The 22,915-nt window shown below is 42.7% G+C and overlaps 1 protein-coding gene across 2 annotated transcripts in view; it reads left to right on the top strand.

Annotated features, from left to right (window-relative positions):
• RAB3B (RAB3B, member RAS oncogene family) overlaps positions 1 to 22,915 on the top strand; it is a 166,950-nt gene that overhangs the window by 44,792 nt on the left and 99,243 nt on the right. The gene's annotated exons all lie outside the window — the stretch shown is intronic.

The raw sequence follows: 22,915 nt of genomic DNA, 5'->3' as shown, positions 1-22,915 counted from the left end.
GGGGGGGGCAACAGTGTGTGTACATCAGCACACCCTGGGAGAGTCTGCCACATGTAGCAAGCTTTCAAAGGTCAGCGCTGTGCTTAATTCTTGTCTTGGGAGATCTTCAGAGCAGCTAGGAGGTCAGGTAGTGTCTGCAAGCTGTGAAGCTGGGAGCAGTTGTACAGGGGAGAGGAGACATCTCTGCATGTAGTGTACAAAAATCTAAATTAATTTCGGAGTTCCTCTCCCATAAGGGGCTGTTGCTACTGATCCGCAATAACTGATGGCTTCCAAGGAAAAGAACAGTCCAGGATCTGTTTCTGTAAATAGGAAGGAAGTTGCCTCCATGCTTTGATTCAAGTAGGTTGGGCATTCCATAATCCCTGTTACCCTATCCAAGTTATATTCCCTTAATAAAACAACAAGAAACCAAGCTCATGGACTGTTCAATGACTATGGATGAAAGTGTGGAAAATGTGTGTTGCCTGGCTGAGCTTAGGGGTACCAAGAAACACAGCGGCTCCTATGAGGGTAGCGATATACACTGCTGAGTGTTTATCACCATCATTTAGTTCTGTTAACCCCTGCTGAATGGGAAGATTATGGTGGCAGGAGTGGAGGTCATCATAGGTGGAAGACTTTAGCGAAAGGACATAGCTGCACAACTGACGCATCTCAATGAAGGTAAGCAATGTCCCTTGTGCTGATTTATGTTTTGTTTTAGGTAAACTTAGGCTTTAATTTATATCTAATGACAAAACTTTTTTTTAATTTTGAATAGATTAAGTGAGGGTAAAAACCACTGTTATTTATTTTTCTTGCCGTCTGTGTCTCAGAGATTTCCATTAACTTCCTGTCCTATAGACCAAATGGAAAGTGTGCAGATACAGTACCTTTCCACTGTGAGGAAAATTTCCTCTTACTTGTCACAGGAACAAGTGTTCACATTAGAAGAATTGGATATGAAAAATTGGTTTTTACCCTAACGCATTATTGCCATGGTCAGTGTAAGTGTTGTTTCACATTGGTGCGCTTAAAAACATAGTATAGATTTTGCACAAACTCGTATCAAATTTTTAACGCATTTTAAGTGCGTTTTCGGTGTATTTTCTGGATTCCTGACTCCCAGCATGCACCTGTGAAACTTGGACATGTGACAGCAGTTGCTGTTTTGATGTGTTTTTTAGTGTGTTTCCTATAGAAATCAATGGGAGATGCATTTTTAGAAACAGGGCACCAAAGATGCAGCATGCAGGACTTTTCTAAATGCACCAAACCCGCAGCATACTGATGTGAAGAGTGCTAAAGGATTTAAAGGAAAATATTGTTATTACATTTTGGTGCATTTTACAGCTCTGTCTTAGCACAGCAAAAGCGCATCAGTGTGAAAGGGATGTAATAGGTTGCTATAGAATAGTATGTAAAAAAGTATAAAACTCCACAACCAGGCTCAAATTACCCACATAGTGTTAAAATAGTGCAAACACAATAATCAATGCTAAGTGTGCAATGAGTGACTACTCACATAATAATAAATAATAATAATGATGAGGAGGAGCAGTCACTCATTGCAAACCTATTGATTATTGTGTTTGCACCATTTTTATCATTATGTGGGTAATTTGAGCACGGTTACAGTTTTACATTTTTATTTAGACATTTTTATTAGAGTCTTGTAGTAACTACAGCTAATAAATTAATTTTTGGTCCAGTTGACACAGGTTCTTCCAATTTTCTATAGAATAAGGTAGCTTTAAGTACCAGTTAGGTAGTAAGAGCTGATCATTGGGCTTTATGACAACTATTTTGCAATCCCTTTTGGATGGGCTTGGGCCTCTCTTATTACTACTATGCTGGAAAAATAATCACAATAATGTGGAATTATATTATGAGTGGATTGAAGTACCACCTGTTTCTTATCTTTCTCTAAGATTCGATATGTGTAGTGTCTCTATCCTCCGCCATACTTTTTTGGCTGGATTATTTTGTTATACTGTATATCTTAAATCCTGCATAATTTATTTGGAATTGTGATATTTGTTCCTGTAATGGTTTCAACAGCTGGGAGAAACTAGGATATCTTAGTGCTGGAGTGAAGTCCCTGTACAGCAAGTGTCTACAGAGCATTTTCAACATTTTCAGAAAACTTCAAGCAGCTTTGGTGAAGCCTTTGCCCCTTTTACCAGAGGTCACCACCGATGTCCAGATGCCCAGGCCAAATTTAAAATGTGTCGGTTAGACTGGAAGTAACTTTGCAACTGCTTTGCATACCAAAATAAATAATATATACATTTTCTTTTATTTTTTATGGTTTTATTACTGAACAATCACAGTGTAAAACTGATGACACTGCAGCATGAAGGTTTAATTTTTTTCAAAGAAGCCTCCAGCCTGCATGTGATCACTATGCTATAGCTGATATAGTGATCACGTGATCAGAAGCCCCTCTGATTGGTTCATGATCGTGAGTGGTGAACTTCTCTCTCAGTGACAGCCCATATTAGAGCCAGCAGCTGCGCAAATTGCCGACTGCTGGTTGTCAGAGCAGGGCATTTATAAACCTATATCCGCAACGCAGAGAATCGTGTTGGGGAACAGTTAATTTGCAGATTGTGAGCTAGAAAGCACCCTTCATCTCCAGTTCAGGGAGGAACAGCACAGATGTTGTTGGGTGCGCTGACCGTCATTTTAAACAAGCTAGCAGCCATCAGTAAGCTTTAGCACTCCTTTAAAACTTTGAAACCAGTGTGGCTGCGTGGGACTTCACCCCACCTACATGACCACATTATATGTTTATATACACACGTGTTTTGCGTTTCTGGGTTCGGGTGTGCGTTTACACACTGCCCTACCCGTGCCGCATAGCAGAGAGATACAAAACAGGATATCTCCCTAACAAAACACAAAACACAGCACACAGTAAAATGCACACAGTTAACCCTTTGATCGCCTCAGATGTTAACTCTTTCCTGCCCAGTGTCCTTATTACAGTGTCAGTTCCCCCCCAGTGTTAGAATGTTCGCTGCAGTCCTGCTATAAGTCACTGATTGCCGCCATTACTCGTATAAAAGAAATAATAAAAAAAAAAACTTCCAGCATATATACCACCATTTGTAGACGCTATAACTTTCACGTAAACCAATGAATTTAAACGTATTGGGATTTCTTTTAGCAAAGACATGTAGCAGAATACATTTTGGACTAACTTTATGAAGAAATTTAGTTTTTTTTATTTTTTTTTTATTGGATATAATTGATAGCAAAAATTCGAAATTATTGTTTTAATTTTTCAAAATTGTGGGTCTTTTTTTTTCATAGCGCAAAAAATAAAAATTCAGAGGTGATCAAATGCCACCAAAAGAAGGCTTTCTTTGTGAGAAAAAAATTACATAAATTTCATTTATGTACAGTGTTGCATGACCGCGCAATTGCCAGTTAAAGTAACGCAGCGCCGCATCGCAAAAAATGGCCTGGTTAGGAAGGGGGGTAAATCCTCTGGAGGGCAAGTGGTTAAAGGCTTCAACAATGCTGCTTGAAGCTTGCTGAAAGTTTTGCAAATGCTTTCTACTGAAGCTTATTTTATTTATTTGGCAGCAATAACATAAGCCTGAAATGCCAACATTGGCTGGGTTTGCCGTTTTACTCTTCTATAGTAGGTAAGTATGATGACTGTGGTGCCTCACGTTGTATACAGTATATGGAGGTCCTGTAACTGAACCTGTATAAAAAAAAACCAAACTGCCGAATTAGTTGGCAATTACTCATGAAAATGCATGGCTGAGGCCTGGTTAATCTTCTTTTATTTCTTTTTTAACCCCTTGTGGGGATCACACAGCAGCCTGTAGATAGGTGATTACATCGTCTGTGTTTACACTTCATTGAACATCCTGTAGTGTCTGTTTTATTTCTACTCCAGGCATGTTATGTCAGATTGGACTTGGTTGAAGAAAATGTGTTTGCCTTATATAGGCCGTGAACGTCTGCTCAGATCTGCTGACTTCACTAAAACTGAGATGTTTCCCTGTCAAGGGCGAGTTCACAGCAGATAGTTTTTCTAATAATTAGTATGACGTAATAGGCTGCATTCACAACAGGTACATTGTGCTGGTGTGGTGCCGTGGAATAGTAATTGCTGACCTGCATTTTCCTGTTTACAACTCAACTCTTGTCCAAACATTTTTTCAGTATTGGATAGAGTAGGAAAAGCTTAGAACCTCTGTCAGGCTTTTTTTCTGTCTGTGTCCCTTCGGAGTATTTATTTATTATAGGTACTTATATAGCGCTGTCAATTTGCGCAGCGCTTTACATATATATTGTACATTCACATCAGTCCCTATCGCTCAAGGGGCGTACAATCTAAGGTTCCTATCTCACACATACTAGGGCCAATTTAGACAGGAGCCAATTAACCTACCAGCATGTCTTTGGAGTGTGGGAGGAAACCGGAGTACCCGGAGAAAACCCATGCAAGCACAGGGAGAACATGCAAACTTTAGACAGGTGGTGCCGTGGTTGGGATTCCAACCAATGACCCTAGTACTGCCAGGTGGAAGTGCTAACCATTTATCCACTGTGCTGCCAGAATCACACTTTTTTTCTTTGTCTTGGTGACCGTTGTGAGCGCAAGAGAAAAATGTGAAATCCAAAACTGTATAACTGTCGCTGTAGAAGGAGGTAAGGGGAAACAGGGAACAGCTTAGTAGGGATTTTGCTCTCCCTGTTGAAAGATTTCCTCTTAGTTCCTGTTGTGCTTCTCTAATAAGAAGTGAAGACAATATCTCTTCAGTAGGACACAAAAAAAGAGAAAAACTGACAGGGATTTTAAAGATGAATTCCAGTTATGGATATTTTAGACATAGTTACACTGGTTCAGCTTGGACCAATGTAACTATGTATATACCATGTTCGCTGATCATCCTGGAAGCTGGAAATCACTGAAGTAGACACCGCTGTTTCAGTGATCTCTGCTAACTTCCGGGTTCTGTGCTGAGTGGTTGGCCTGCTGGATTCTGAACACAGATGGCCAGCCACCCAGCTTGGGCGCCATTCAGAGAATACAATGCATTGCATAGCTCAGTAGGGTTAGCTATTATGCTGCAAAGGCGCCATTTTGTGTCAGACAGAGCTCTCAATGATTTTTTACTCTTTAGAGATAAAAAAAACCCCATTGTGATTGCACTGCCTACCACAGGATGGTGCTTTTTGCACTGTAATAGCCAACCTTACCGGGCAGGTGCAAAGGTCACCACCATCCTGTGGAAGGCACACTCTAAATTTTTGCTAATCTTTGCCAAAAAAAAGCTGTGAGTACATAGTATACCACAAGTTGGAGCCACTTTTTTACCTGCTGTGGTGGCACACTTAGGGCCAGTTCACATATATGCAGTTTGAACCGCATCCATTGCACATGACAAGTGAAATAAACTTGTTTCCTTTGGTGCCTGTACACATATGTCCGGTGCACTGGCAGTGCAGATTCAGTGCGGTTTTTAAAAGAGTCATGTATCAGGTTCAGGTGCGGATTACAGGCTATTGACTTCTGTGAGGACCGTTTCTAAACCTCACGTGTGAACAGGATAAAATCCTGAGCTAATCCTGACCAGAACCTGATGTAAACCTGACGTGAACCTGCGAACAACTACTGTATCAATTAGCTGTGAAACCTGAGCTTCAATCCACACTGCACATGTGTGAATCAGCTCTCAGGGCTGGTCTGCACAAGACATGAGAGCCAAGCTATCCTTACTGTGCAACCTTATCTGGCATTGAAAAGGCCACTACATTGGGGTAGGCTATTTACATCCCATTCAAACTAAAGCCTCCTTCACGCAGCTATTTACTTGCAGCCACTGGATTCCAATGGCTAGGACCAGCGGCTTCTTGCGGCTGGAATGACCGGGCATGCAAAAAACAGCAGTTGCTTAGCCCTTTTAAAGAAATGACAGGCTGACAGCCGTTGTTACTGTCCACATCTAGCCACACACAAAGCAGTTACCTGCAGTTAGGGACAGATCTCCAAGCCTGGAGAATACAGAGAATTACACCCGGCATACAGGACAGGAGAAGCAGGACTATTCAGAGTCCATACATACAGAATAAGAGCAGATACCGAGAATTACACCCGGCATACAAGATAGGAGAAGCAGGACTGTGTAGAGTCCATACATACAGAATAAGAGGAGATACCGAGAAATACACCCGGCATAAAGGACAGGAGAAGCAGGACTGTGCAGAGTCCATACATACAGAATAAGAACAGATACAGAGAATTACACCCGGCATACAGGACAGGTGAAGTGGTACTGAGGTCAAAGACTGCAGACCTACTACAGAAGATGGTAAGAGACTGCAGGCACATTACAGGAGATGGTAAGAGACTGCAGGCACATTACAGAAGATGGTCAGAGACTGCAAGCACATTACAGGAGATGGTAAGAGACTGCAGGCACACTACGGGAGATGGTCAGAGACTGCAGCCATACTACAGGTGATGGTCAGAGACTACAGCCATACTACAGGTGATGGTCAGAGTCTGCAGGCATACTACAGGCCATGGTCAGAGACTGCAGACATAGTACAGGAGTTGGTCAGAGAATGCTTACCTATCAAAGAAGATGGTCAGAGAAGGAACAGAAGAAATTCACCAGCAGCACAGTAGTGGTAAGCTAGCCTGAGAACACAAGAGAAAGAGGGACACACCTGGACTGGAAAGGAGAGCAGCAGCCACCAATTTATCCACATGGTGGGCCTGGCGGTCCGGCAAATACACAGCAAGAATCCTGGACTCTTGAGCTCTTCCCTCAACGCTCCCCCCCCCCCCCCCAAGCAGAGGAACAGCAAGGACCCAATGGCTATAGAGCAGTTGGTGGGACAGACGCTGGCCATACCCGCTCCGCTCAGTGCTGCTGTTGCAAGAGCAAGAAGACAGTGTCACAGTCAGCCTCCCTCAGCCCACTCAAGCCGAGCCTGACAGCACGCCCCGCCTGACATTTTTCATTTCTTAGATGTTTGCGGCAATATTATGTGAAATGAAAAATTGGAACTACCACTATTTTATTCTCTAGGGTCTGTGATTTCAGAAAATATATCATGTTTGGGGGTTTTGTGTAATCTTCAGACCTAAAATGATTTTTTACATGTGTGCAAAAAACTCAAAAACTGCTCTGGCAACGAAAGGGACAAAGGATAAACCCGACACTCCCCTTTCCTGAGGAGCACCCAATCAGTGCTCATTACTCGGCAAGGTCTCTCCCCACCCCGGGTTTGGTCCTGAAGACAGGCAGGGAGGGGAGGAGGAGATATACAACGCAATGTTACAAAAAAATTGATTGTTTAATTCGCCATAAAGCCGTCAGATTTAAGTACAATTTTGGTAAAAAATATTTTTTTTTTATCTGGACGAGTAGATTGTCATGCGGGACATGTAGATTGGGACCCAGATTTAGTCCCTCCACAAGTAGTTTTTAAAAAAAATTCCACACCTCTGTGGAAGCTGAGACATTCTTTGCTCTCATTCATGGCCACCCCTGCTTCTATGATCCCAGGGATCCCCATTATGAGAGCAAGGCAAGAACCACCAGAGCCTGGGAAGAAGTGCGATGAAACTTGCTGCCCCAGTGGAACAGGTACACTGCTCCCCAGACCAAGGAGAAAGGTACAGTACTTCTGTGTACAGCAGCCATGCGCTTGATTCTGGTTTTCCTGTTGTATGTGCCTAGGACACATCTATACAGGTTTCTACTGGTGACAACCAAACCGGCTAAATGAAAAACTCTTGAAAAAACACCTATAACATTTTCAAATCTGCTAAAAAACGCTCCAAAATGCCTGAAAAAAATGCTTGAAAAAATGCCTGAAACCGCTTAGCTCAGTGTGAATGTAGCCTAAGGGCCTCAATGGACTTTTGCCTGAATCAGAATGGTTTGTTTCCTAATAAAAGCAAGTGGGAGCTATAATTCCCAACAAAATTAATAAGCCAGTGGGTTAATCAGCCCACCAGATGCCACCACTTTGGGGTAGATTGACCCCTTTATCTATAATTGGTGTTCTGTGAGGACTCATTTAAACACTGGCTGCGGCATTGCAGATGTGACATGTATACACTCCTGTCCATCTTTGTATACAGTGGGGGGGGTGCAGGGGAGGTGTTTAGTAAAAACATGAATCAACTGCCTATTTTTACCACCCCCAAGGGTAAACTAAGCACAAGAGTTTAGCTTGTGTGTGAACTTTCCTTGCATGTGATTTGGTATTTGAGTATTGGGTATTCTTTGCAAAGTGAAGCTTCATTTTCTTTACTAAACTCTGGAGCATATGTGCTCGCAAAGTGCACAGTCTATTTGCCCTTAGTAAATCCACCCCATTTTATGTACATGGAGTACTGAAAGCTAGAAAATGTTGATTATTAGTTTTAACTAAGCATTGAAAATTACTAAATTGTTTTGCCAGTTTGATAGATTAGGACAATTAGCTCATCGCACAATTTAGTCCAGTTTGTGAATCATCTGCCGGTAGTTACTACAGCTAACTGCAAATTTTATTATTTTTTTAATCCCTATGGCTGAAGAACTATGACCATGTTTGCCTCCACAGCCTGCAATACATTTTGACTGGGTGCAGGCAGCGGGGCCAACAATGCACCTGGCCCTCCCAGGCACACTAAAATGCCAGGGGATAATGCACAGAATCTAGATTGCCTGGAGTCCAAGGGGCCCTTGGCCAATCAGTAAGCACCAGTGCTGTTCTAGGAAAGTAAGAAAAGGTGGTTCCATGCTCCTTCACACTTGGAAGTACTGAGTATTTTCCTTAATCCTGGTGGCTGAATGGAGGCTGCTGGGGAGGAGGAAATTAAAGCAGACCTTCACCCAAAAGGGCATGTTGTGCTGCCCTGCCTCCTCCTCTCCCTCTCTCTTACAAACAGATTTTTTTTTAAGTGGAATTTCAGCAGAAAATTCAGTCCTGCTAGATGACTTCAGGCTGGTCCTTTTTGCAGGTATAGCTATGTACAGTAAAACATTAAAATAAGTGACTATACTGTTTAAAATCCAGTAATACACTAACTCACCCTGCTCTGCACATGCTCAGTTGCTCTCTATTTTTAGGTACTGTTGAAAATTTAGAGGCCCATCTGCTGACAGTCCAAAGATTTACTGCTGCTCAGGGGCTCTGGGCTTCAGCAAAATGGCAGCCTCTGGCAAGAAGGAATAGGAACAATGTTGGAGGCAATTTACAACACACACTCATTTTGGTAGAATAATTATTAATGTGGAATGTATATTCCTTGCTAAAGAACATTATTTTTTATCAAGTTGTTATGTGCAACATTCCGCTTTAAGTGATTTATTTGTGCTGCAATTCTTGCCTAGGCGGGAATTTCTCATTGCTCTCTGAGTGTATGCAGCTGTGCCGCAGGACTCGGGTCCTAAAAGAGCCTTGTGGCACATTTTAAGCATGAGATCATGTGAAACGTGTTAACAAGTCCTGTATTCATGTCCTGCTGTTTTGTGTGTCCTATGGATCAATAAATATACACTATATTCATCTATTGTCTGGTGTGTGGCTGACTCTTCTTCCTATTACATCTGAACAGGAGGACAAGGAGTATAGTGCCAGAATGTGAAAGGGGGGAGGGGTACTACTTTGGATTTTGCTTTTTTTTTTTTTAAACCTTTTTTTTTTTCTTTTTTGGGTTGGGCTTCCAGTATTACACACCAGTGCACTACCTAGTCAAATTAAATGCCTAGAAAAACTGCACTATTGATACCGTATGATGTTTGGATATTTTTGAATCACTTAACATGACCTGTCATATGGAACCTGTATGTGAAGATCATACCCTGAAGGGGTTAATGATGAAAATTCTGTTTAATAAAAGAACTATCTCTTCATGTCTTAAAATAAAAGTACAGTATTGCCGAGGTCTGCCATTTGCAGTCCTTAATGACTATACATTAACGCATATAATGAGCATTGTGATTAAGTCTGGGATCACCCGTATCCTCACCTCTGCTGCCCAGTGAGGCGGTGTCTTCTCTGCCATTAATGCATCCTACTTGTCTAATCATTTTCCTTGCTTGATTAGCGAGTGATTGTGTTAGGTGCCCTCATGTATAGCATGGACCCATCACCGTGTCATAGTGGTCAAAAGATGCCACTGTAAAACATTTACCAGTCATATTCCTTCTGCCTTTCCAGCATCTGCTGTGATGATCCTCGTATTAACATTTGTCAGATCTTTGGAGGATTGTAACTTGAGAGACAGTAAGAGTAGAGGTCATCCATCACTATGTTAAAGAAGCACTGTACATCTCAGAAAGGCTAGACGCATTGGATGTAAAGGGTATAGCAAGCTGGGCTTGTACTTTCATATCTCAAATATACCAAGAAGTGTGATCATTGCTTTATCAGAACAGATTGGCGACTTGTGTGAAGTGTGAACCCCGAGGCAACTTTCAAATAGGGCTAACAGCAGAGCTTCCCTTCCACTTTTTTTAGTGCACCTTGACCTACGTTGCGGACCTTCATTCCTAAATGCACTGGGCCCCAAATACCCCAAGTTCACTTTCTCCATTTATCCTGGTGACCTCATTGCAGCAGAGAGTGAAGGGAAAAGCCAACAGTGCGTTGTTTGCAGAACAGGAAAAAAAGGGAAATCTTCTAATGGAGATTTTTTGTTTATAGCGCAAATAAAAAAAAAACAGTGGTGATCAAATACCTCCAAAAGAAAACTCTATTTGTGGGAAAGAAATCCTGCATAAATTTCATTGTATTGTATGACCGCATAATTGTAAGTTAAAGTAACACAGTGGCGTATAGCAAAAAATAGCCTGCTCAGGAAGGGGGGGGGGGGGGTTAAATATTCCGGTGGTCAAGTTTAATATTGGACTTGACTCAGAAGAAATGTATGGAAGCCAATGTTGTGATTATACCCTTTTTGGGGTTCCTGGAGTTAGAAAGCATATCCTATGAACACAAGTCTTTATGATCTTCTGGCTCCATTCATTCTGTGATCCATGATTCAAGTTATATTTCTTGCTACACCTATCTGTACGCTTACATTAAAACCAATTAAAACAATGTAAAAGAAATTATCGTGACTAAGACTTGGGCAGCAGTGCAAACGGGACAATGGTTCAAAATTTTTAAAAATAGATTTGTCTGAGTTGTTACTAATGCTCTGGGATGCCTTGGCTGGCTATCATGTGGTCATATGGCTAGGCATTTGGTTACATGATCTCTGCTGAAGGCAAGAATTGTCTAATCTGAGCTCTGAACATGTCCCTAAAAAGAGATTACATGGCCAAAGATCATCCTGGGTTTGTTTGAGATTAAGTCTGGGTTCACATACAGTGGGGCAAAAAAGTATTTAGTCAGCCACCAATTGTGTAAGTTCTCCCACTTAAAAAGACGAGAGAGGCTTGTAATTGGCATCATAGGTAGACCTCAACTATGAGAGACAAAATGAGAAAAAAAATCCAGACAATCACATTGGCTGATTTGAAAAGAATTTATTTGCAAATTATGGTGGAAAATAAGTATTTGGTTAATATCAAAAGTTCATCTCAATACTTTGTTATATATCCTTTGTTGGCAATGACAGAGGTCAAACGTTTCCTGTAAGTCTTCACAAGGTTGGCACACACTGTTGCTGGTATGTTGGCCCATTCCTCTATGCAGATCTCCTCTAGAGCAGTGATGTTTTGGGGCTGTCGCTGGGCAACACAGACTTTCAACTCCCTCCAAAGGTTTTCTATGGGGTTGAGATCTGGAGACTGGCTAGACCACTCCAGGACCTTGAAATGCTTCTTACGAAGCCACTTCTTCGTTGCCCGGGCGGTATGTTTGGGATCATTGTCATGTTGGAAGACCCAGCCACGTTTCATCTTCAATGCCCTTCCCTATGGAAGGAGGTTTGCACTCAAAATCTCACGATACATGGCCCCATTCATTCTGTCCTGTACATGGATAAGTTGTCCTGGTCCCTTTGTGAGAAACAACCCCAAAGCATGATATTGCCACCCCCATGCTTCACAGTAGGTATGGTGTTCTTTGGATACAACTCAGCATTCTCTCTCCTCCAAACACGACCAGTTGTGTTTCTACCAAACACTTCTATTTTGGTTTCATCTGACCATATGACATTCTCCCAATCCTCTTCTGAATCATCCAAATGCTCTCTAGCAAACTTCAGATGTGCTCGGACATGTACTGGCTTAAGCAGGGGGACACGTCTGGCACTGCAGGATCTGAGTCCCTGGTGACGTAGTGTGTTACTGATGGTAGCCTTTGTTACGTTGGTCCCAGCTCTCTGCAGGTCATTCACTAGGTCCCCCCGTGTGGTCCTGGGATTTTTGCTCACCGTTCTTGTGATCATTTTGACCCCATGGGGTGAGATCTTGCATGGAGCCCTAGATCGAGGGAGATTATCAGTGGTCTTGTATGTCTTCCATTTTTTAATTATTGCTCCCACAGTTGATTTGTTCACACCAAGCTGCTTGCCTATTGCAGATTCAGTGTTCCCAGCCTGGTGCAGGTCTACAATTTTGTTTCTGGTGTCCTTCGACAGCTCTTTTGTCTTCACCATAGTGGAGTTTGGAGTGTGACTGTTTGAGGTTGTGGACAGGTGTCTTTTATACTGATAACGAGTTCAAACAGGTGCCATTGATACAGGTAATGAGTGCAGGACAGAGGAGCCTCTTAAAGAAGAAGGTACAGGTCTGTGAGAGCCAGAAATCCTGCTTGTTTGTAGGTGACCAAATACTTACTTATTTTCCACCATAATTTGAAAATAAATTCTTTCCAAATCAGCCAATGTGATTGTCTGGCTTTTTTTTTTCATTTTGTCTCTCATAGTTGAGGTCTACCTATGATGCCAATTACAGGCCTCTCTCATCTTTTTAAGTGGGAGAACTTGTACAATTGGTGGCTGACTAAATACTTTTTTGCCCCACTGTATGTTAGAGAAGGATTCCCTTCATTCTGTAGAGATTTCTTCTCACTTCCTGTTTTGTCTACAGGATAGAAAGTGAAGGGAAATCTCTCCAGTATGACACAGATAGGGAAAAAACTGCGTGGGGTTTTAATCATGTAAAAGGATATACTGTAAGCAAAATGCGTATAAAGTATGCACTTGGGGGAAGCGGGGCTTTGGGGTACTTCATAAAGCCCAGAGTCCCTGAGCAGCAGTAAATCTTTAGACTTAGATTTTTGGCACAGCTATAAAAAGATAGAGAGCAACTGAGCATGTGCAGAGCAGGGTGAGAGAGCATATAACTGGATTTTAAACAGCATATGCAATTATTTGTTTTACATAGCTATACCTGTAATAGGGGCCAGCCTGAAGTGATCTAGCAGGACTTGATTTTCTGACTAAAGTTGCACTTTAATATTAAGCAAATGATTGCCTCAACTATAGTAATCTTTGTCGCCAAGCCCATTGTAACAGAACCGATCCAGTCTGCGCTTGGGTATTTCCGTTAGACTACTGCTTCCCCATCTGAACACCAACCACAGACACCACAGTCGACCAAACAAGACTAGACAACACCAGTCTGTCTGAACATGGAACTCTTTGAAACTCGAACTGGCTTTTTATACACTCAGGGGAAAATCCCCCCTCCTTGCATAATGACACAGGGCGGGGCAATTTACACTTAGCAACAAGAGACACACAGGTATTCAAACTTCACATCAGCAGACAATCCCATCAGGAGGGAGGGCTGCTGGAGACACCTCCCCCCCCCCCCCCACTAAGCTAATACACATAAGCACATGAATCCCATAATAGTTTGCTCCCAAGCAAGACACACAATAGAACAATGAGATGCAACCACATGGCATTAAACAATCAACAACCCCCACCCCAATATCAGGACAGATTACCCTGTACCCCTAACAGGCACAGGGTGACTTATACATAATAGGGATATGGGGAGCTGAGACAGGGGCCTCTCTAAAGTGAGCTGGGTTCCATGGGCCCCCCACCCAAAGTAACTCCCATCACACTCATATCTCCATCCTCCTTTCATTTTCTAGTTTTGCCATAGCTTTTGTCCTGGTTTTTTTTTTTTTTTACTTGAAAAAGACATATACTCAAATGCTAACTTAAATGATCTTTATATTCATAACATAGTTTCATTTTAGAATATCAGAATTGTATTAATACAAATAGTTATATTTGACAAGCCAATCTGAACTCTGATATCCCTCTTCAACAGAGATTCCATGGCCAAATGACTATGGTTTCAAACACACGGCCAGCACTGGAGAGAGTCTGGAGAAGCATTTGCTCCAGAAAAAGCAAGTAATTGAATCCTTCTGTGACAGTTTATTTATCCACTGCCACAAGACTGCTACCATAGCTTTAACATCTAAATATAGGTCCACTTTAATTTCCTAGCTGCAGTCACCATCTATACTGATCTTAGAGCCAGAGAAAAGCATCTCTCACTGAATTCACTTTTTCCATCCATCTGCTAGGAGCTGATAGGGCTTGTTGAAATAACCTTTCATATGTAATGTTGAGCAGAAACTCAAAAACTAAAAAGTTTTTTTTACTTTTTATTATCTTTCCTTGAACCACAAGATCCTCAAATCTTTCCTATTTACAGCCATCAGAGTGGCATCTCCTATGTATCCACATCTATTATTTCTCTTTCAATGATTTTAATTCCAGAAATATTTTTTCCACCCCTGCTTTTAGTATGACATGTCCAGCATTCAAGTTGAATAAATATGGAGACAAGTTTAGGAAACAATGAATTATCAAGGTGCACATGTTCTGCTGGAAGAAGAATTACAATGTGAATTATGATGGCTTTATAAAATGCGTAGGTTACATCTCTGTCCTGTGTTTGTTTAAGGAGTACAGCAATAAATTGACATAATTACGTGTCATAGAAATACGGACGTTCTTGTATATATTGTTGTCATTATTATCTTCTATAATAACATTTGTTATGGAGCTGTCTATGGTACTGATTGCTAGATGTGTCTGGCAGTTTCTTCAAGCAGTAGTTCCAACCTTTTTTTTTGTCCCTAAGGCTTTATGCGCTTGTCACCAGTGAAATCTTTGCTGTACCTATTTTTTTAAAAATATATGTAAAATCTAAAACTAATAGTAGAAGGTAATGTAAAATGTACATAATGTTCACATTTACATTATATATTTATTATATTAATGTAGAACTAAAATTCAAAACTTTTTTTCATTTTGGGTAGAGTAAAAGAGGTTTATAATGCCTGTCATTATTTTCAATCTCCATCCCATTGGGGACATTTCCTTCATTTCCTGTTCTGTAGCCAAAACAGAAAGTGAGGAAATCCCTCCAAAGCGAGGGAATCCCTGTTTGTCACCATAACTAGTGTCTCCAACTAGTGTCTTCCATTCTATTCCTGTTCTAGTGACAACCCAAAAATTGGAGGCACAGACATCAATATAAACCTGACAGGTGTTCTAATCCCTCTCTGCTCTAGAAAACTAATTAGTTTCAATTGAATCCCACATTTCAGTTTTGGATAGTGCCAAAGAATTAGAGACCCTTTCAGGGCCCTAAAGGGACCCTCTAGAGGTGCGGCTGTTCCCACAGAACCCTGTGTATAAAGCGTTCATCATGCCATTGTCATCATGGTCACATTCCTACTACCTCCATGTTTAGTGCAGATTTAATAGTCCTGCAATGTTAGTGATGACGCTGAGGGACTGTCCACGCTGGAGGAAGAGAAGAAAGCAGATCCAGACTGGGACCTAATGAGCAATTTACCCATTGCAGTGGGAGGGCGGGTGGCACTGTAATGGTAGATTTTGTTTGTTTCCTGTAGTGGGGATTTAGACTTCAAGAGGTTGTAAAGCCTAGAAATTTTTCTGTTAAAATAACAAACACGTTATACTGACCTGCTATATGCAATAGTTTTGCACAGTGCAGCCCTGAGACTCTTCTGGGGTCCCCCACTGATGTTCCAAGCTCATCCTCTTCTCTGTGTGCCCCCATAGCAAGTGGATTGCTATGGGGGCACCTGCAGTCTTGCTCCCGAGCCACGCTGACTGTGTCACTAGACACGCTCAGCCTTGCCCCGCCCCCCGCTCCTCACAGCATTTGATTAACAGCACCAGGAGCCATTGCCCGTGTTCCTGTGAGAAGAGGAAGAGAGGAGAGAAAAGCCGGGCACAGCACTGTATCGCTGACATGCTCAAGTGTTTAGAGGGGGGGAGGGAAATAATTAGTGGGGTGTTTTGTACCGTAATGTATCCCCTGCTTTAAGGTAAAGCACCTAGCCTTTAGAACCACTTTAAAGTGATTGTAAACCTCAGACTTGAAATATGAACAAAGCATATCCTTCTATAGTCTGTACTTGTCGCAATTAAGAGCACCAAGTGTCATTTCTGTTTGTTGCTTCGTTCCTCTGCTATGAGTAAGAATAACTTCTGACAAGCTTTCCGGACAATAAGAGACAAAAGGTGACGGGGAGGGAGCTGCAGCAGATTGACAGCCTCCGCTCTGTTCCTGTGAGTTGTGTGGAGGGGGATATGTCTCTTCCCTCCAATCAGCTATCAGAGCTCTCCTCACTGAATTCTGCAGTGTGTAATTTAAGATCTCTGGACCTTGTTTTCTGAACTCTCAGAAAAGCTTTAAAAATTCAGTACTTTGAGAAGAAAATACTGCAGATAAACAGGTACAACTTTAGGAGGATTTTTTTTCATCTGTGTGCATCACCTGAGGCCAATCACTTCATTGGTTATATATGAGGGTTTACAACCACTTCAAAGAACCAGTAAGCCAACTTTGCCCACATAAAAAAAGCAATAAACTATTACTGATCTCAAATGTAGTGGCTCCTGGTTTTAATTATAATAGATGAACTTTGGATAGTTAGGTGACTTTGGGATAATATTCTCTTACAAGCACATCAATCATACTGTGTCTTGTAATTACACTCCAGCATACTGCGGTCACCTTGTTTTCAGGCTGACATGGTATTTAGCAAACATTAAAACGTTCATAAACTATTGATGCTAATGTAGTGATTCTGGTTCCCTGGCAGGGGTCTTCTATACCCCAGAGGATCTCCATGGTTCACTTGGCTTGTAGTGTAATATAACAAAAATGGAAATTAAAGTGCCACAGTACTGCTAAGAGGTCCACATACAACTTTATTCCAATAAAAGTCGGGGGGACAGTCCAAAGAGTATTCAATGCATTTTGGGGGTCATTCATCAGGGCTTGATTGAACACAGTGTGAATAGACTAGAAATGATCTGGACATTTCATGTTACAGACCTTGTCAGCATCTTGTTTGGCAGTTCATTTCTGGTCTGTTCAGTCAAGCTCTGATGAAGGGAGTAGTTTTTGACACCCAAAATGCATTAGTAACTCCTTGGACTGTCCTCCTGGGTTCTATTGGAATAACGTTGTGTCTGGACCTCTTAGTAGTTGTGCAGTGCTTCAATTTCCATTTTTGTTTCATTACTTTACAAGCCAAGGGGACCATGGAGGTCCTCTGGGGTGTAGAAACCACCAGCCTGGGAACCAGATTTATTAAATGAGCATCAATATTTTATGATGGCAATACCAATGAGATCACCTTGCAGGTCCAGCACTTTTTTTTCCACATTCCTCAATTATCCCTTACCTAGGCAAGGTTGACATTTGTTGGGTCCTCCCGCCTGCAGCCTTCTGGGATATGTTACACATCTAGGTGGCTTTGAGACAGTCTTCTCCAATCCATGCATCTTGTGCATGCACAACGAGGAGTCAGCTGTGACTGATTAGGAATCACAGCCAAATCCTGATTCCCTGATGGCCACACAGGACTGAGGACAGCCCTGAAGATTTCATGTTTTATAAGGACAGCACTAGACACCCTGGGCTGGTAAGTACCTGTTTTCTAAAAGCCAGTAGCTACAGTACTTGTATCTGTTGACTTTTACTTTTGCAGATCTGGTTAACGTTTCTCTTTAAGAACTACAAATCTCAGCATGTCTTGGCTAAGAGCACAGCATAGCACATCCCAATCTTGATGTGTATTGGTGGTCGTGTGAAGTTTTACCTGCCAGGTGTACAATCACGTTTATAAAAGTTGTATGTCATATGCTACTGTTAATAATAAATGATACAGAGAGGTCCCGACACAGCGATACGTAACTGAGTTTATGTCTCTGGTGTTCTATAAAATCTCATAGGACTTGCTCTGCTATATAATGGACAGTCTATCATCTTAATGTAACTTCTGACTCACTTACTTCTGTGTGTACTTTTTCATCCTCCATTAGATTTACCATTAAGACTTCTAAAATAGAAGAAGGAAGAAAGAACAGTACATTTTGGATAGATGACCTAGCACCAGTGAAACTGACTGGGCTCCGAGTGCAGTTTTTTAAATATCTGGTGATGGGTTCAATGTTGGGTTATACTTGCCATGAGGTCTTGTAGAGCACCACAGCACAAATTTAAATGTAGTTACAGCATTTGCTGGTATTTCTTACTGTCTTGAGGAGTCACGACTCTGCAGCTTAGATTTCTGTTACATGTTTCTCTGTGCGAAACCTAGACTGAATTTAGTAAAAAGAAAAAAGACTCCTATGGAGGAGATTGGGACCAAGGCTCATTTGAGATAGGGTCTCCTGTATGAATCCTTAATCTACTATATTAAAGGCCTTTTCTCAATTGCATTTTTTGGACATACAGTTGTATTCAAAATAATAGCAGTCCAACATCATTAACCATATCAATCACTGTTTTTGGTATAAATTATATTTCTGCATTGCAAATAATTTACTAGTAGGGGTAGTAGAGTAATAAAAAAACAACAGACCCAACAGCCATGACATGCATGCTGTTGATTCCGTGTAATTGAATCATTAATTTAACCACCTCCCTCCCGCCATATAGTAATATGATGGACGCAAGGTGGTTCTCTCGTTCTGGGAGGACGTCATATGACTTTTGTAAACACACTTCTATTATTTTGAACGCAACTGTATTTTATGGGGAGTCCAGAGAAAGGACATCAATATGTTGAATGAAAAAGCCTAAATACAGTGCCTTGAAAAGGTATTCATACCACTTGAAATTTTCCATATTTTGTAATGGTACAACCAAAAACGTAAATGTATTTTTTGGGGATTTTATGTGATAGACCAACACAGTGGCACATAATTGTGAAGTGGAAGGAAAGTGGTAAATGGTTTTCAAAACTTTTTACAAATAAATATCTGAAAAGTGTGGCGTGCATTTGTATTCAGTCAATACTTTTTAGAGCCGCCTTTCGTTGCAATTACAGCTGTAAGTTTTTTTTTGGATGTTCCTACCAGCTTTGCACATCTACAGAGTAAAATGTTTGCCCATTCTTCTTTGCAAAATAGCTCAAGCTCTGTCAGATTGGATGGAGAGCATCTGTGAACAGCAATTTTCAAGTCTTGCCACAGATTCTCAGTTGGATTTAGGTCTGGACTTTGACTGGGCCATTCTAACACATGAGTATGCTTTGATCTAAACCATTCCATTGTAGCTCTGGCTGTATGTTTAGGGTCATTGTCCTGCTGGAAGGTGAACCTCCGCCCCAGTCTCAAGTCTTTTGCAGACTCTAACAGGTTTTCTTCTAAGATTTATTTAGGAGCCTGTATTTGACTCCATCCTTCTTCCCATCAACTGTGTCCAGCTTCCCTGTCCCTGCTGAAGAAAAGCATCTTCATAACATGATGCTGCCACCACCGTGTTTCACAGTGATCTGCAGTGTTAGTTTTCTGCTACACAAAGAATTTTGCTTTTACGCCAAAAAGTTGAATTTTTGTCTCGTCTGACCAAAGCACCTTCTTCCACATTTTCTGTGTCCCCCACATGGTTTCTTGCAAACTGCAAACGGGACCTCTTATGGCTTTCTTTCAACAATGGCTTTCTTCTTGCCACTCTTCCATAAACACCATAGTGGACGACTAATAGTTGTCCTGTGGACAGATTCTCCCACCTGAGCTGTGGATCTCTGCAGCTCCTCCAGAGTTACCATGGGCCTCTTGGCTGCTTCTCTGATTAATGCTCTCCTTGCCCAGTCTGTCAATTTAGGTGGATGGCCATGTCCTGGTAGGTATGCAGTTGTGTCATACTCTTTCCATTTTCGATGGATTGAACAGTGCTCCGTAAGATGTTCAAAGCTTGGGATTTTTTTTTATAACCTAACTGTTATGATCCGCCAGGTGGTGCCTCAGGCTGCCAACTGACAGACCTACTCAGAGCGTGGGGTCTAAGCCCGGGCTGTGCTTTCACCAGGGCCCCTGATGGTGTGGATGGACTTGAAACAGTCCCGGGCCAGGTCACGACCTCCGAGCAGGCCCACCAGTGGCTGAGGAGACCTCCGGGGACAGGAACCGGGAGAGCCAGATGTGAAGGGAATGGCGGCCCCAGCAGGGTAGTAACGGATCGTGGACCCGTGAGGGTAAGCGGGGTACAGAATCGGTGGGCAAAGAGTAGTCGGGTCACACGCAGGGTCAGCAGGGTAAGTCAGTCCGTAGAATGGTCAGGGCAATCCGGGTCAAACACAGGAGCAGGCAGAATGGTCAGGGCAATCCGGGTCAATCTCAGGAGCAGGCAGAATAGTCAGGACAATCCGGGTCAATCACAGGAGCAGGCAGCGTAGTCAGGGCAATCCGGGTCAATCACAGGGGCAGGCAGCGTAGTCAGGGTCAATCAGGGTCACTAGACGGGTGCAGGAACTCAAAATCACAGAAAGACCTTGCGGCAATATGTGACAGTGCAGGGCATCTTTAAATAGTGCGCCCTGCACTGTCATTGGCCGGCTAGGACGCGCCCCCCGGCTGTCATTGGACGCCTGAGGCGCGCCCGCGGCTCCTACTGCGCATGCGCGACGTCCTGTCAGCCGCGGCTTGCCGGGACCTAGTGCCTGTGTCCCGGCGTGATCTGCCGCCAATGCGCATGCGCGGGGGACGGCGCCGCGATCCAGGGTTACGGAGCCGCGATCCCTGACACTAACCCTTTACTTCACAACTTTATCCCTGACCTGTCTGGTGTGTACCTTGGCCTTCATGATGCTGTTTGTTCACTAATGTTCTCTAACAAACCTCTGAGGGCTTCACAGAACAGCTGTATTTATACGGAGAATAAATTGCACACAGGTGGACTATTTACTAATTAGATGACTTCTGAAGGCAATTGGTTCCACTAGATTTTAGTTAGGGGTATCAGCGTAAAGGGGGCTGAATACAAATGCACGCCACACTTGTCAGATGTTTATTTGTAAAAAATGTTGAAAACCATTTATTATTTTCCTTCCACTTCACAATTATGTGCCACTTTGTATTGGTCTATCACATAAAATCCCAATAAAATACATTTACATTTTTGGTTGTAACATGACAAAACATGGAAAATTTCAAGGGGTATGAATACTTTTTCAAGGCACTGTAGCCTATGTTCAATGAAATAGCCCTCTTTCAAGCCTTGCACATGCGCGGTCTGTCCCCTGTCACAGCAGCACTGAACTCAGCCATGGCATTGAAGGGGACACTGCAGATGTGTGGATCTTTAAAGAGGGAGATCACTCATGTCAGTGCTGCTGGGAGTGTTCTCAATGCACAGGGCATCCCAGATCATAGGTAGGACAGTGTCGCTCTCTCCCATAAGTAGTTATTAGTCGTGAGGGGCATACAGGTATTGTCCTTAAAATAAACTCAAATTTTTAAAGCTACACAGTGTTTTTAAAAGTACTGGGGCCCATTGAATGCATGAATTTTATTACAAATTTGAACTTCGCCTTTAACCAGATCCTGGCCGGCCTATAGTGGATTGACAGCCGGGCGACCCTTCTCCCTGTGACTTGCCGTCATATGATGTCCTGTGTATCGTGCCGTGCATGCGCACCCCCAGGGGTGCGGGGTGCGGCCGTTGATGTCAGGCTGTGTTCCTCGGACACCGTGCTTCCCCGCTAACAATAAAGAGCCAATGAAATTGGCTTTTTACCACGTGATCGGCTGTGACCTGTCAGAGCCGATCATAAATGTAAACACACAGTGATCTTGTGTGAGGAGGAGAACCTAGGAACAGTGAGTTTTTCAAACCCTTTGATTGCTACTGTGCACCACACTGCCCCTAATAAAGAGCCAGTGCCATCAGTGGATCTGTCAGATCAGCTCATCAGTGGATCTGTCAGTGGAGTCATTAGTGGACCCATCAGTGGATTTGTCAGTGCTGCCATCAGTGGATCTGTCAGTGTTACTATTAGTGCATCTGTCAGTGCTGCCATCCGTGCATCTGTCAGTGCAGCCCATCAGTACACAACCCATCAGTGGATCTGTCAGTGCTGCTTTCAGTGGATCTGTCAGTGCCACCAACGGTGGATCTGTCAGTGCAGCCCATCAGTACACAGCCCATCAGTGCATCTATCAGTGCCACCATCAGTGGATCTGTCAGTACTGCATCAGTGGATCTGTCAGTGCCACCATCAGTGCATCTGTCAGTGCAGCCCATCAGTACACAGCCTATCAGTGGATCTGTCAGTGCCGCCATCAGTTGATCTGTCAGTGCATTCCCAACAGTGGATCTGTCTGTGCTGCAATCAGTGGATCTGTCAGTGCATCTCCAAAAGTCGATCTGTCAGTGCAGCCCATCAGTGGACCTGTCAGTGGACCTGCCAGTGCAGCCCATCAGTGCATCCATCAGTGTACCTGTCAGTGCAGCCCATCAGTGCAGCCCATCGGTGTACCTGTCACCACAGGCATCAGTGCACCCTAATCAGTGTACTTGTCACAGAGTCGACACAACTGCCACTCATCAGCAGTGTACCCATCACAGCCATCCATCAGCAGTTTTCCCTCATACAGCCACAATCACCAGAGCCGCAATGTCCAAAAAATATTTTACTAGTGAGGAGGTGCTCAAAATCCTGAGCATGTCGGATGAGAGCAACAGGGAGCTCTCACCATCCA

The sequence above is a fragment of the Staurois parvus genome, unplaced genomic scaffold (genome assembly GCF_062004578.1).
Source record: "Staurois parvus isolate SC_StPar_1 unplaced genomic scaffold, SC_StPar_1.0 ptg000347l, whole genome shotgun sequence".
Taxonomy (NCBI): domain Eukaryota; kingdom Metazoa; phylum Chordata; class Amphibia; order Anura; family Ranidae; genus Staurois; species Staurois parvus.
This window is presented reverse-complemented; position numbering and strand designations above follow the sequence as displayed.